Source organism: Amblyomma maculatum, chromosome 11, assembly GCF_055883805.1.
Source record: "Amblyomma maculatum isolate TAMU_Amacu chromosome 11, ASM5588380v1, whole genome shotgun sequence".
NCBI classification, from domain to species: domain Eukaryota; kingdom Metazoa; phylum Arthropoda; class Arachnida; order Ixodida; family Ixodidae; genus Amblyomma; species Amblyomma maculatum.
The window spans coordinates 104,761,483-104,778,101 of record NC_139354.1 but is presented as its reverse complement, the minus strand read 5'-3'; the positions used below and the strand labels follow the sequence as shown (position 1 = coordinate 104,778,101).

Sequence of the window (16,619 nt, the reverse complement as noted above, 5' to 3'; positions counted from 1 at the left end):
ACCTTAGTCAGAAAGTTAATTTCCACTTTTGCCATTTAAATCAAGGAAAATGTCTGAAATATTATTTATATTGTCGCATACTTCCCGCGGTCCTTATTAAAAGAAAATGAGGTTTGGCGGGATAAGCAGAAGAAGAGGAAGCTGGTTCTGCCCCGCTCTTGTGTGCTATTCTCTAGCGCAGCCTAAGATCTGTCTAAATAAACGTCGTAACAAGTGTGGTGGAGTTTGCGGGCTAAAGATCACCACGGAACCTCTCCTACTTCGCCGGAGTAGAAGAATTGCTGGGCTACCCCCCCTACGGACGGAGATGGCGCAAGCAGATGTTTCAGCGCCGCCCATGTCAGCAGCACAACCGACCACCCCACAGTCTTATCGGGAACCCCGACACTTTCATGGCAAGCCTGGGGAAGACGTGGATGACTGGCTCACCCACTACAATCGGGTGAGCAAATACAACCGCTGGGATGCGAATACCAAGCTGGCGAATGCAGTATTCTTTCTTGAAGAAACTGCACTAACATGGTTTGACAATCATGAAGCATCCCTTACCACCTGGGATCGCTTCATGGAAGAAATGAGAGCGAGATTCGGCGATGCCGATGCTCGAAAAAAGAGCGCAGAACAGACTCTGGCTCAGCGAGCACAAGTACCGGGGGAGACCTGCACAACTTTTATAGAAGAAGTCCTCAAGCTATGCAGAATATTTGGTGACCGAATGACAGAAGAAGACAAAGTGGGCCACCTCCTCAAAGGAATAGCGCAAGATGTGTACAACTTTCTCATCTGCAAGGAGGATTTGAATACCACCGCTGATGTAACACGACACTGCCGCACGTTTGAATCTTTGAAGCGACGCCGTATCATTCCGAAGTTTGGTCGGCTGCCTAATGTGACAACTGTCGCTAGTGTGGATGTGTCTGAAACGACAAGCCTGGCAGATACAATTCGCCAGATCGTCCGCGAAGAGCTTCGGAGGCGTCAAGATATTGGGGGCCATGTCAGACCCGTCTACAGGAGTACCTCTTCGTCAGACAGCCCATCTTCTACCTGTTATGATCCTTCTGTTACGTCTCCTTCGGACACCCGATCCTCTGCTGCTCATCGCCCGAACATCCGGCCTCTCAACATCAACGCCTACAACAGCGAGCACTCTCGTCCTCCTCGTCGACCACATCAAGAGCATGAAACGTTTAATACAAGCGACGATGAGCCTTATTCATCGCACGAACGTGAGCAGCCAGTGTGTTATACCTGTGGAATGATCGGCCACATTTCCCGCTTTCGCCGCAACCGTCGTCCGTACCAGCAGTATCGCCGACAATGGGTGAACTCCCGTACAAGGCTTCCTGCTGACAATGATGATTCATATAGAAGAACACCTGGCCGGAATGAGTACAGAACAACAGCTAACCGACAAGAAAGCAGAATGGTACTGAACCGAAACAAATCACCGGCCTCTGACCGTAGCCTGACACCACCATCTCGGCGCCTACGACAATCCCCTTCTCCCCGACGACGGTCGCCACCTCCGGGAAACTAGTGAGTGCGGCCGATGGAGGTGAGGTCGCAAAAGATTCTAGCTTACCCATGCCTCTGCCCATTTCGATGTTAAAAAACCGAATTGAAGTGTTTGTGGACGGTGTACGTGCTATGGCATTGTTGGACACAGGTGCAACTATTTCTATTATAAGTCTCGCTTTTAAAAACTGCCTTGGTCGTAAAATTATGTTTGCTTGGGATAGTGCAACAACATTATGTGGTGTTGGTGGCGAACCGCTTAACCCACTTGGAGTCTGTTCCGTGAATCTTGTTATCGCCGGCCACACATTTCGAACTGAATTCGCAGTACTTACTCGATCAACGCATGACGTAATTCTTGGACTCGATTTTCTGGAGCAATGTGGGGCCACTCTCGACTTTCGCAATGGAGACATTTCTGTGAGCACTCAAATTGAATCTGCTTTGCGTGAAAATTCGCGAACCCATCCTAGCACGCTTTCGGTTTCGGAAGACATAGTCATTCCTGCAATGTCAGCAGAGTTTATACGAGTTGTTAGTTCCAGCTGTGCCAGTGATGCGTTCGACGCTGTGGTTGAACCACTCACCCACAACTGCGCGAAGAAAAGTATTCTGATTCCCCGCTGCATCATCGCAGTCATGAATGGCCATTCTTCTTTGTGGACGACTAACTGCTGTAATGAACCTGTTGTATTACCACGTGGTCTAAAACTTGCCAACTTTGACGAAGGCACTTTTAAATCAGTGGCCGTGCTCAGCACAGAGAATTCCCAGCCTACCGTATGCTCAGAAGAAGATGAGACAAAATTGCTTGCCATGATTAATAAATCCCTGCCAACAAGTGACCGTCACAGTTTAGTGGAAGTTCTGGCGAAACATACTACGGCTTTCGATTTCTCTCGGGACTCGCCACCACAGATTCCCATTTCCCGTACTCAGCACCGAATCAATACAGGAACTGCTGATCCAATCCGCCAGAAGCCTTATCGTGTATCCCCATCAGAGCGCCAAACAATCGAAGAACAAGTTCGTGACATGCTGCATAAGGGCATCATTCAGGAATCGTCTAGTCCGTGGGCTGCCCCTGTGATTCTAGTCAGAAAGAAAGATGGCACATGGCGATTTTGTGTTGATTATCGATGTCTGAATACTGTTACCAAGAAGGACGTGTATCCCCTGCCACGTATTGATGACGCCATTTGAGGACAGGAGAGAGGGGGGAGCAGCGGAATAAACTGAATAATGATAACGCACAGCAGACATCTCGAGAGAAAAGAAACCACAGCACAGATGGCTGTGCAGCTTTTCTTTCCAGACCCACCCCCAGGTCTCCAAATCACTTGTCAGCTTTGTGTGAATTCCTCGCTAGTGTTAACAAAACTTGAAGTTGGGCTAGATGGTGCATTGTAATTTGCGGTGCGGCTCTGGAAGGCAGAGATCAGTTTTCTTGATCGGGTTTTGTGATATTCCTTGATAATGTTTTGTAATATTCCTTATATTTTTTTCCTCTGTCTTTATGGGATTTTTATGTACTGCGCATGAACCCTTTTCAGCATATATTTGCTGTTATTGCTGCAATAAACCAGATGTGAGCTAGCGCGTGTCCTGTGTCTTCTTCTCTTGTGTGCGTCTTCCCGTGCGCTTTATCTTCAGTCATCGCTAGTGCTAGAGTGCACGAGGTTTACGGTGGCCTTGCCTGAATGAGGGACGTTCAGTGGCACCACACCATGGTGAGAAATTTAACAATAATAAAAACTAGTAGAAGAAAGCTGCTGCCACATTGGAAATACAGTGAAATCGCCTTAATTCACCCTTAAAAGAAATATTCGAATTATCCAAAAGTGCAAATTTCAAAGAGGCCCCCAAAAAATTACCTGTGGCTTAGCTAAGGTTAAGCCTGGATATCTCGAAGTGAAAAGGCTCGGCGACACCGTTTAGCAAGGTGTTCCTCTCGTACTTCTGCTATTTCAGTCACTCATTTGGCCTAGCGCTTTTGATATCTTCACTGCTTTTTAGCCAACTCCCAAGCTACCACTTCTGGATCTGCGTTGCTGCGCCGTCAGATTGTTGCTCCTCCTTCCACGGCGAGTGTCTGCGCCTGTTATATGAGCAAGTGCACCTTATATGCACCTCCCCCTTTTCAAATGCGCACTGCGCACGGCTGCGGCGAAAGGTCAAACGATGGCGAGGAGTAGAGGTGGCGCACATGCGCAGTAGCACGTGGCGGCGGCCACCTGCGTCATGCATAACGTCATTGTTTCGCACGTGCACAGAAGTGGCAAATATGGGGTTCAGCTCACACGAAGCACAGTGTTGACGAGCCTAGTGAAGCTTCTCACTTTAAAAGCAGCCGAAAACTGTTTGCATCACAGCATTTTTTGTAATGAACGCCTGGAATGTGGTTGTCTATACATTTGAGGTGAAAGCTGACTGACAACAAAGGTTTCTTGCGAATTCATCAAGTGATTTGTTTTGCGCACACTGTCAGGAGCGTTGAAGAACTGTCTCGAAATTGCACGTGCCACTGCATCCCATCTCACGGTGCAACGCAGTAACAGTGGTGCCTCGTTACAAAAGGCCTCACTGCGGTTTGAGGATGCTTCACTGCATGCCACCCATGTGAGGAACCATCCTGAAACCGCAACGGTTCAGTGCACCCTTAGAGTGAAGGAAGCTCATGGATGCAAGAAAGAAAAATATGAGTAGGCATTACAATGGCGCCATGCCATCCCGATAAAATACCAGTGGAATGGGCTCTGAAACGGCACGACTGGCCACATCACAGAAAACTTCCGAGTTTGGACCCTCAAGTCAGCTTTGTCGAACAGCGAAATCCCCTTTATAATGGCAACGCAGGCCACCGTTGGGGCAGTAGTTAGATGCAGTGCAGAATACTTCTACATCAAGCCCAATGCCATGACGAAACCTGACAAGTAGCATTCCTTTGCTATTGAGAAGCGTGAAGGGTGGGGGCCAGGGAGAAGAAGGTAAGAGTGGCAACTGCGAGGCATTGACTGTCACAGAGGTGCTCGTAATCCAATAATCACGACAGCAACACATGGGAGAGACATGGAGAAAATGGACGTGGCCATTATTATCACCATAGACGTCTTGTGCACAGCATCCAATTTCTGCCTACAAAACAGGTTTGGCCGCCATGGTGTGAAGGAGGCTTCGCTGTGCACAGAAGCCGACTTCCAGAGTTTTGCAAAGGGTCCATAGCAAACTTGATGCCCGGAATGTGGCCGAGTGGCTGGAGATGTGGACACTCGGCCCGATAGGCAAAACCACTGCCACCCTCGTGAGAACTACTGTTATTCTGATATTTAGGAACAGTGGTACGAGTACCTGAAATCCCTGACGGGACATTACAACTTGCCCATTCTCCACAATTTCAATGATGGCTGCCTTATCTCTCATGCTGCCCTATGCGCTCAAAGCTAGTCTATCAGCTGCAGTGTCCCTTTATTCACCACTGCAATTAATGTCAGCTGCAAGGCTTACCATTACACTGGAAAGCACAAAATAAATACATTTCCTAATTTTGCACAGTACACTGGTCCAATGCAATTAAATAAAAAATGACAAGACTTCTCACCACTCTCCTGCTTTTGCCTAACTTAAGGGGGGAGATGGCTTCTGTAAAAAAAAAATTGAAAAAAATCGATTTTTCAGACCTAGAATTTTTTGAAACCTCCATCTCTTTTTCTGGTTTATGAATTTTCAATATTTTGGCTGTAATTTTGTGAAAAAAAAAATAGATTTTGCAGACCTAGAAGTTTTTGAAACCTCCACCTCTTTTTCTACTGGTTTATAAATTTTCAAAACGCTAGAGTCAATATTTTGGCTGTAATAAGATTAAAAAATAGATATCTGCACACACTCGGGGCAGATTTTGATGCGAAAACCACACTCTTTCCGCGATATGCAGTTGACATTCCCCAGTAGTGATTGCCGTCATTTTGGTCTCGTTTGAAAGCAGCTTTTCATGTACAAATTCGCACCACTGCTGCATGTTTACGGGTATTGGTTGTGGAGAAAAGCCCCAAATAAGAGTCGACATGCGCTGTTCGCTAGTCAGCGCGCGTGACTAAAACCTGTCACCCGATTGGCTGACACACTTCCAGTCGTCTGCTTGTCGCGTCTGTGGCGGGCTGCAAGCGTCAGTAGGTGCCATCTTGTCGGAGAATCGTGGCTAGTGCATCTTGCAACGATGTCGGCGCCAAAGTTCCGAACGACGCACAAGTTCGGAAAAAAGAGGAAAGATTCACTCACTGACAACTTGAAGAACAAGAACTCCGAAGAAACTGCAAGCATCACAGATATGTCACCGCCTGCATCTAATCGTGATGAGCTCACTGGGTTAGGCCTGACTTCAACGCCGGCTGCTGACGCAAAAACTTGGACAGCGCACGCATTTGCCGAGACACCCCGATGCTGCAACCTTCCGATATCGAAGCAATTGGAAGGAAAGCGCATGCAAAATTTCAGCAGATGGCATCGACCCCTGCAACGAAGCGCAAGGCAGCTTTTGTCGGCGGAACCGAAGACGCCGCCGAAGCTACCGCTGCCGGGCCACTTGACGACGCGACCTTCACAGTTATCAGTTTGAGTTCGGTGAATGCGCTGCTAGAGTGTGTAAAGCGCAAAGTGTGCGGCAATGATGTCAACACCGGAAAATGTGGGAACACATGTGACCTTGCGGTGAAACTAACGATTTCATGAGTGAACTGCAGCGACATTAATTGTGGGTGGAGTTCACCGCGTGTGATCAGCGAACAAAATAAAAGAACCCCCTCATTGTGAGCATTCTCACCGCGCGCGCGATACAAGCAACTGGCAATCAGCGTGGTGCACTAAATGATATATTCTCGGTAATGAATATATCTCATTGAAGCTTTCACACAAAAATGTGGCAAAAATATGTCAAGGAGAAGTTGACGCCTGCGGTAGACCGTGCAGCCAAGAAGATGACAGCCGACTCCGCGCGATCCGTTCAGGAAATGTACTTGGAGATGAATCTCGCACACCCCGGAAATATTGCAGTTTCATTCGACGGCTTGTGGATGACATGCGGGCATTCCTCGTACTTCGGAATTAGAACAGTTATTGAACTTTTCACCGGACTTGTGCTGATTATGTTGTGTCGAGCAATTTTTGCACCGTGTGTGAACGGGGCCCAAAAGATGATGACCCAGCGTGAAAACAAGGCCGCAAATGCCAGAACACCACTAAGAAGGCTGGTGAAGTGGAAGTAGAGGCTGCACTTATCTTATTCAAGTGATCCCTACAACAGCACAACCTCCAGTACACCACCATGCGGTATGATGGGGACAGCTATACTTTCCTTGCTTTGCAAGAAGCAGTTGAAGTCTATGGCTACATAGAAGTTATGAAGGAAGACTGCATAAACCATGTAAAGAAGTGCATGGGAACTGCTCTAAACAGAGGTTCTGGTGGAGAATCCCTTGGTGGCAAAGGAAAGCTTACAGGAGATCTCATTTCCAAGTTGAGCTCCTACAATGCATGGGCTTTGAAGTCGCACGCTGGTGACATGGAGGCCACACACAACGCTATGATGGCCACCTACCATCATGTCACATCTACTGATGTCACCTACAACTACAGCTTCTGACCAACTAGCCTCGAGTCTTGGTGCGAGCAGAATGCTGCACCAAGACCATGCCGCATCACCGACATAGCCTGCCTCTTCAAGTTTGTGAAGCTTTGCTGCCAGTCTACGAAAGGCTTCCTGACAAGAGGCTTCTTGAGCGCTTCAGAGGCAAAACCCAGAACTATAACAAATGTTTACATTCAATGATTTGGGCACTTGCACATAAGGAATGCCATGCATCACTCTTCACATTCTTCACGGTCCAGGCTGCTGTGGCTAAGACTGATGAAATTTGTTGCAGGGAGGAAAAGAACTGTGACATGCATTCTGAAAGAGCTGCAACTGACTGCCCCCCAAATAAAATGCATGCAGGAGAAAGATAAGGAAGATTGCATGTGCACAGAAGCACAAGTCTACATAAAATGTGCAGCATGCGCTAAAAAAAGGCCATTTATATGCTAGTAAGCAATCTGATTGACAAAAAGATGGCGGCAGAAAGTTAGATGGGCGGATGAGATTAAGAACGCAGGGGTCAAGCAGATGCAGCTAGCAAAGAACCGGGTTAAGTGGAGAAATATGGGAGAGGCCTTCGCCCTGCAGTGGGTATAATCAGGCTGATGATGATGAATCCGATTACATTCCAGTAGGCTATTAGCAACTTTCCAAGGCGACTTGATGGAGAATTTAGAAGTTTTCTTAAATAAACATCACTGCCTTTTTCATATTTTTCTCAGAAAGCAAATTTTGGACTCAGTGAATTTCAAAGTGGTATATCTCAGCATCTACAGCCGAGAGAACCACAAATCTTTTTTTAGCAGGTAGCTAGGCTATTCAAGCATGCAATGTTGGGAGCAAATTGTTTATATAAGGCTCAGAAAATTTTTTAATTATCTAGTTTTCAATTGCATGTTAGTCACAAAGGTTAGCACAAATTTCATTCTGCTATAAAATCAGTAATGATGGGAAAATTAGAAAAATTGTTTCCAACATTGTGTTCCATCTTTTTTCTAATACCGGTTTCATTGGGCGAACAGGAGCACTTTTAGCTGCACTAAAAGTGCTCTCGAGAGTTTCAGCGCCTACCAGTGGTCGAACAGGAGCAGTAGCGTTGTGTTCTATTGGCAGAGGAGGCGCACTTTTTGGGTCCCGGGAGCAGCCGCGAGCAGTCCTCAGTGCTCCGTCGCCAGCGGCGGTGTACAGGAAGAACGGAGGAAGTCACGTGAACATTTTGACGTCACTTCTGGTTATTTGCTCGGAGTCTGGGCCCCGGGCAGGAAAGTCACGCCTGACGTCACGCACTCCCCTCATTATGCTGAGCAGCGTGAACGCGAGAGCACGAAAAGTTTGATCACATGACGCCTGACGTCACGCACTCCCCTCGCTAAGCTGAGCGAGAATGTTCCGTTGGGGAGACGAGAAGGCGCATCCCCAGTGCTCTCGTGCGCTGCTCTGGCTGCTCGTTGCTCTTGCTCGCCCAATAGAAACCGGTATAAGTGTAACCATGCACCATTTATGAGCTTTTATTTTTCTACTTTTCTCTCTATTGTTCTTGCAGCTAGACATTGTTCTAGTGAACAATAGGGGGCTAATTATTTGTACCCTGAGAACTAATAAAAGTAATCACATTTTTGAAATCAGCGTGAGAATTTAGTTAAGGATATATATTTTCACAGAGTTTGGTGCAGAAATAAAAGTTTCTCCAGAAGCGTCTTCCCCATTAATAGCGAATTCCATAAGGCCTACTCTGAATCTATTATAACATATAAGTTCAACAAATGGATACATTCAAAATCCTCAAAAAAGAAAGCCCTTAAAAATAAGACGCTCGCAGCAACGAAGAAATCTGGTGTCCCTGGTGAATGTCCATAAAGTTCAATGCATTTATTTGGCCCTGCGAACAGCGAACATCTTTTAAAAGCAGGGCTGCATCGACAAAGTGTTGAAATAGTTATCTGCGTCATTTTTTGAGGCACAACAGCCAGCTGGGAACCCACAGGTAGCAAAATTACAGTCTCACACTCATCCACAGCTTGGGCACATGGTTTTGCCAACAGCATCACCAGGGCCGCTACTTCTATTCACATTTGGCCAGTTGGATGATGACTGTGATGGCGACAATATTTTCTTTACCGCTGAGAATGGTGTTTTGCTAGCTGATCAGATGCCAACTACACAGGCACGCGACGCGTTGCGTGATGACGCTATAAGCTGCCTGTCCAGGCCAGCCACCAACGCTTGAAGAGGAGAACCAGACAAAAAAGGACAACAAAAGAAACATACTTTCCATCCTTGACCTAACTTTGACTGGTTCTCCGCTCCATCATGCACCAACGGTACTGCCCAAATGACCACTGCCGCACAATCTCGTCTACTGCATGCATGCAGAGAATAGCCGCGCCTTTACTTATTTACTTATGCACAGTCTTTGTCAAAAATATACAGCCCAAGGGTTTTGCCTTTAAGCGCTGTAATGGGGCTCGTTTCGTATCTTTAGTGTTTAAAATCTTGCAGATGACAAATCTTGTCCGCACTCTTCTCTAGCTTACCTATATATCTAGGTATTCCTTCCAGGAGGCCTGTTACCGGGCTTAGAAGCAAACCTCTTGGGCCGTACATTTTTGACGAAGACTACATATCTACGTCGACCATGGAGCATTATTGTAGGGGGATTACGAACATCGTATCTCATAAACAAGAAAAGGAGAGAAAAAAAATAAATAATGCATCCAATGTACAATGAAGTTCATAATAAACAGTGAAAAAATGTAAAGAAAGAGAAAACACCTCAACCAGGGCTAATTAAAAGATGGTGGATGGGACATTCATTACACGTTCGGACAGTCGATTCCATTCATTTACCATAAAAAGGAAAACGAATGCGCAAAAACATTCGTGTGGCAAGCAATCTCTCTCACTTTTTTTGGATGATCATTTCAAGCGGAAGCATAGTGTGGTAAATACTTTTGTCTATTTCAGTGTCGCCATTAAATGCACTGCGGAAAAATTTCAATCTCAGGAATTTTCTCCTCTTTTACAGGGGCTGTCACCCAAGCTTAGTTCTAATGTTTGTTATGCTGGAGCCAAAGTTATAACTGATGGTAACGAAACGTGCTTTGAATACGTTCTACTTTGTTAATCAGGTTGTGCATATGTGGGTCCCGATTGGCCATGCATATTCTAGAAATGAGCATATATTAGCGATATAGAATGCTTCTCTGAGGGTAAGAGGTGCAGTTTGAAGTTTCACCTAAAGAAATTCAATGCTGTACTTGCTTTGTTAGCCAAGTAGTCTACATGTTTGTTCCATGAACAGTCGGACGAGAAGATTGGCTAAATAAATCGAATATTCTGTTTGGTCTGTTGGAAAGATGCCGCCTCCATTTAAAAAGCGCAAGTTTCTGATGCTTTAGGAGGAGTCTGCGATCATAGCTAAAATCACAAGACAGGAAGGAGATGAATATTGCGGAGTAGGGAAACTCCTGCATGACAAGAAGGAGCAAAGCAAAATACAAGATTTTTTTTTATTAAATTCTGGTTCTGGATGTAATGGAAGTGCTTGTTTATGTTTTCACAACAGTGAAATACCAGTGCGACCAAGAAAAATTTCCCTTTACAGCGGTTCCGCTACTACGGGGTTCAAGTAACTCTTTTGCCGACATGCGGCTTGTAATAAAAGCGCCAACGTTGATCATTTTCAAAAATGTGGCTTACACGTATCCAACAGTTATCCCAATAAGTATCAAAGACAAGGATGACCCATTTTAACTCAAATCAGGTGCCAGACAAATTCACAGAAGACGGGATCACTCATTTCAACCAAACAGCACGAAAGGCCAGTGGGCAAATAACAATCTGATGGCCTGAAAGGATGGGTACAGCAGGTGAGACAAAGCAAAAACAGTCTCTGATGTGCCGTATTTCCTTTTGCATTGTTGGCTCCCCTTGTCTCACAGCATGCAGGGTCACGTATGTCCCATCAATTAAAGTATGAAATTCAGGGTAAGCAGATACACTGGACCCCTTGATGAAATAAACTAAAAAGGGAGGCTTTTCACTACACTAAGTCAATTTAAAGGGAAACTGCAGTGGTTTTCAAACTTGCCTACTTTCCACTGTACTGAAGTAGACTCATTGTTGGTCAGGTCTGTGAAGTTATTTTTATGATTATTGCAAAAACACCAAAGCAATCGCCGATTGAAAGCGTATAGTTCAAACATCCCGTGGCCCGCGAACGCGCAAGAGAGGAGCACAGTGAAGAGAGAAACCTCTCCAGGCGCCGGCGTGCGTAACGTTACCGTGAGGATAGGCCAGGTGCTCTCAGATGCCCGAGTGCGTTTTTAGCCTGTGTTGTTGCTCGTGGTTCGAGGTTGCGGAAGTTCAACGTGTCGCTCGAGTTGAACACCCATCCAAACATGCTTTACTGCTGTGCCTTCTGGTGCACGAGAACCTTTGGCTGCGACGATGTCAGTTTCCACAAGTTCCCCGCAAGACAAAAAGCTTTGAGCGCAGTGGGTCGCTTCTGTGAAAAATGACAAGTTTACGCCGACCATAATACTGGGCAATGGAAACTGCAATGATTGCTGAATTCAGTATGTTGTATTCTGAGAGCAGCTGCAATACACCTGGCAGAGCTATTTTCTAGCAATATATAAACGCCTACTGTGAAAGAATGTAATGTCCTACGCGAAAATACGATTATTCGCAGATAAAATCGCAGACGAGCAGCGGGCATGTATCCGAATTTTTTTCTTTCTTTATTGACCATGAGCGAATTTGGGCAGTTCCCTTTCGGAAGGAGGGTTTCCACCAGCTGCTGCGAGCCTCGACTATCTGTTGCGTCAAGCTTCCCGTATAGTTACCACTCGAGGATAGCCATACAAAGCAATATTGCGATTATACTGCTGTGGATTAACGCAGATATGAAAGCTAAAATAGCATATTCCACTGCCGCACCCCTAGTGCAAAAACCAGTGCCGCTGGGTCCCAGCGCCCCAGTGCCACACTTGATTATGGGCCCTGTATGACGCTGAAGACTGTGCGTACTGGGGCGTGGCATACTGGCATGCGCCACACTGGTGGCACTGGTCACCCGGAGAGAAAAAAACGCCTCGGATAAAAAGTAAAAGCTGCAAAGTAACGAGGCACTTCAACTACATAATATAAAGCTAAAAAAAAAAAAGCTTGCAAGAAAATAAACTGCAGCACTAGTACTCTGAACTCTGTACCTTTTACTCCGTAGAGCTCTACGCTAACCACTCGGCCACGCTAAAGACAAGGAAGCTTTTAAATATTTTTGCCTGTTATGTCATGATCGCATTCATAAGGGGGCTTGATGTTTCGAAGTGTACAGGCCATTGCTGCCGTTCTAAAAATTACAAATTCTTGACCATTGGAGCTTGCTGCCTGCTCTCACGACTTGCACCTAATGTTCTGGATGCCTATGCGCACTATTTCACGTCGAGTTTGGCATCGCTGGCAAATTTACCAGTGCCGGCTCTTCGGTGGTGCTCTGCTACCTTAGGAGTAATTTTCGCTGAATACGGAGCTGCAGCACAAACCTTCAAGGAAAAAAGTGCGACCAAGCTTCGATACCGGCAAGCGCAGCAGCGACGACACTATTTTGCTGGTAATTGAATCTTATTTGTATGTAAACATTTTGGGAAGCGATGCGATGTTCAAATTATGTGGCTGGAACATGCAATTCCGCATCATCGGTCTCACCATGTCTCGAGAGAATTGAAAACACTCTACACCACAATCAAGAATACACCGAGTACTCGGTTTGCACGCAGCTAGCCAGGCAACAAGCAAACATCTCAATGGGTTTCGTCACTTCTCTACTAGGCAGAGCATTAGGGACGTCTGAGTCTGCCTCCGAGGCGGAAAGGTAATGTTAGAAATGCTTCGTCGTTGAAACGCTCCCACACATACATTTAATTTCGGCTAACAAAAACATATGCAGTTTTGCAAAATGCCGTTCTACATGCCAGAGCCACATTTCGATGCCAGTAGACGCTGATGGTTGGCCTTCGCTTCGTCAATGCTGCGTCGTTTGCGGCCATATCTGGTGCGTATACATATGACGAGACCCCGATAGTCACTTTAGCGTGCCGCAACAGCAACGTCACAGAGAGCTGTGACAGCTGTGATCTACATGCCGCGCAGCGCAGGATGCATATCGGCAGTGTCTCGGGTCCTCACGACGTCACGACAGCTGCACCAATCGTAGGCGGCGGTGCAGTCCGCGGCGTGTCTCGAGGTGCCGGTAGTGCCGGTCGCATATTTGAACTTAAAAAAGACAATTGGACCTTGTTTCTGCCTAAATTAGATAGTCGAGTTTGTGGCGCGAGAAGCTGTTATAAGCCATTCAAATCTTGATTTCTGCAAAACGCGCTGCAGTGTCCCTTTAAAGATCTATGGAACCGTTCAGTTGTGCCTTAGGCTGACTCTATAATGCCTTAAATTTTTGCTCCCAAAAATAATAGTTACAACCTTAAAAGATTGTCAACAGCACAAATTGCTTTGTCTTCACAGAAGGCAACTGCGTCCTTACCATGACTTGTATAACTTTTTGTTTTTCAGTAGAGTTACCCCCAATGTCACGCGCATTACAAATCTGCACAAGAAAGATTGTTATCAGGTTAACATTCCTAACTATGCTCTAATATATCACCACATCAGGACACCCAAGCACACTGCCACTCTATCCAATCGGTCTTCCATGCCGTATTTCCCCCACAAAGGGCATATTCCAAAGATGTGCACTACTCTGGCAAAAAAGGATCACTCGGATAATTGCAAGGCCAATTGCTTAACCAGCTTCAAAAGGAGTATATGCGGTCACATCACATTTGGACACAGTATGCGGCAAATTATCACAGTATGCTCCTAACCCAAGCTTGTTTTCCACAGGGCTAGACTGCCAGCCACTCAACAAAGCTCCATTAAAGTAGACCTTTTGTTCAATGATTTAGAATATCTGCAGTGTCTGAAGGTTTCACAAGAAGTAAAAAGCGGAGGGGGGGGGGGGGGGGGGGGGGGCATTGATCCCTTATTTTCATTTGGTGACATAAAAAAGAATGTAACAAAAAAGATGGCATCTAAACCTACAAAATGGCAACCTGGCAAGCCATTACAGGTTTTACAACAAAGTCTTAAACAATGTTTCAGTTTTAGTGCCCCCCATTATATAACCCAACCCAAGAGCACTGTCATTGCTTGGCTGTTGAAACCAGACCGTGAGGTACAGTGGAGAAGAAATCCGACTGTAAATTACTTACTTGGCAGAAGTCGATGACAAGTGGTCGTCCATGATGCAGTGGGAGCTCCTGTTCGCTTCATCATTTGCACCAAGCAAGAAATACCGCCAAAGTCGTCCCCTCCACACAGGTATTATACTGCAAGGCAAGAAGACCACAGGTCTCGGATGTGCATGCCAACAGCCACAGTGAAATCTGCACTACGCAGCCACAACAAGCATACCACAAGCTCTGAAATAGGCAACCTCCTGTTATGGCACGTATACATTTAGAATACCACAGTTTGCAGCATCTTGATTTGGTCAAACAACCTTAGAGTGTCAAACACAGCAAATAATACTTCAGAGCTGCTCTGCAACAGAGGACTGGTTTATGGGGTTTAACATCCCAAAGCGGGTTACGAAAGACGCTGTAGTGGACTGTGCCAGAAATTTTGGCCACCTGGGATTCTTTAAAGTGCACTGACATCACAATGTGATAGGGCCCCTTGCTTTTTGTTTTCATCAAAAAGCGGCCACTGCAACTGCAATTTGATCACACATCCTTGGGCACAGCAGTAGAGTGCCCTATCCACTCACAAAAAGGCAGGGTTTTCTGCAACATACTCTTGTAGAAATGTACAGTAGATTATGTTCATGACATTATCAGGGTGTCTGGCAAACTACTACTTTCAAAATCCCTGAATTTTCCAGGTTTTGCCTGATTATTTCAAATTTCCCTGTTTAGTGAAGAGCTCAAATATGTAGCTGCTAACGATAATCAGCCTACTTGAGTAATTCACAACAGAAAGCTATTTATTAATCATATTATGCAGATTACAATAGTGAAAATACTGTCATTAGTGTTAAGGGCCGTTAGGAATGTCAAAAGTTTACTGAAAAATAAAAAGCTCTCTGATGCCAGCCTCGGAACATGCGAGCCGCCTGCTCTGCAAAAAGCAGAGCCAATCCAATATGGCTGCGCATGCGCATGCACTTGGCAGCATAGCTCGCCGATCACTTTCGCGCTACCCACTGCCGGCACGATTATTCCTGCTTTTTGTCGCATACTACTCTCAGGCAGCACTTCCGCATATTTTATTGAGTACCCATTCCCCGTGCCTATTGGTTCTTGTATTGTGGCCGCTCAGTCATGCGTGTCAAAGTAATATATCGGGCCCCGCCTTGCTTGCGGGCGATGGCAAGACAGCACACATACAAAAAAAAAAGAAACATGAACAACACGCTTGCTGTGCACCACGTTAAAATGAAAACGCACTACAGAATATATTGTGCCATTTTCTCTAACTTGGCAAAATTTTTGGTGGTTTCCCTGACATTTCATTGATTTTTCCTGGTGCATAAAATTTCCTTGATCATTCCTGGTTGCTAGACACACTGATTATGATCCTTATGATATTGTACATATATTATGATTGTCCATGAACGTAAGATATATGCTTTTGATGTGTGGCCAAAACCATGAAGCACAAAAACACCATATTTTAAAAGTCGTAAACACATTTAGATGAAGTGGGTAGATTTCTTGTAAACTCTAAATTTTTTCTGCCCTGTCCTCACAAAGTGTGGATGCTGGAAAAAATGCACTGCCGACCTTAAGCGGGAAATCAAAATGGCCCAGCCATACCAAACCACAGGGCCATGACGCTGAACAAAAACAACTGCCTGCTAGTCCAGGAAAACAAGCCCAATAAAGAGGCTGTGCAATGCTTAACCAGAAAAGATCAGACTTCAAGACTGCACGGATACCATTCCAGATCCCATACACAAAGCAAGACGTATGCGTGTGCTTAATGTTTAGGCCCCTGAAATCCTAATTGCATTAAAATTCTAATAAAGAAATTCAGAGAGGTGGTCTTTGTGAGCAGTCGAGCCAAATTTGAAAGCTTTGTACGGAGCCGATAATTCAGACTTAATTTTTAAAACGTGCTCCTCGCAACCGCTCCCAACCGATTTCGGCGACATCCCTGTGTGCAAACCTCCCCACTGACGTCAGTGGGGCGGATGACAGCACCGGCTCACTGGATGCTCCCAAGCTGCGTGGCCAGGATAGGGCATGGTGGAGCGCTGTCTGGACTTTTTTTTCTTGCACACTGGTGTGGGTTGAGTTGAGGGGGAAGAGGAGGAGCATCACTTTAATCGCCCATGACTGATGCTATTGAAGCTAAACTTCATCTCACAAAATGTTAGCAGCACTGTGAATGGCAGAGGCACTCTGGTCCTATCAGG

The 16,619-nt window shown here is 45.8% G+C and overlaps 1 long non-coding RNA gene and 1 pseudogene across 1 annotated transcript in view; both read right to left on the bottom strand.

Moving 5' to 3' along the window:
• LOC146174549 (uncharacterized) overlaps window positions 1-16,619 on the bottom strand; it is a 342,251-nt pseudogene that overhangs the window by 179,189 nt on the left and 146,443 nt on the right.
• LOC146174552 (uncharacterized) overlaps window positions 1-16,619 on the bottom strand; it is a 44,149-nt gene that overhangs the window by 23,731 nt on the left and 3,799 nt on the right. Inside the window, exon 2 of the long non-coding RNA XR_014701888.1 lies at window positions 14,413-14,529. This is a non-coding gene — a long non-coding RNA (uncharacterized LOC146174552). The remainder of the gene's footprint in view (window positions 1-14,412; window positions 14,530-16,619) is intronic.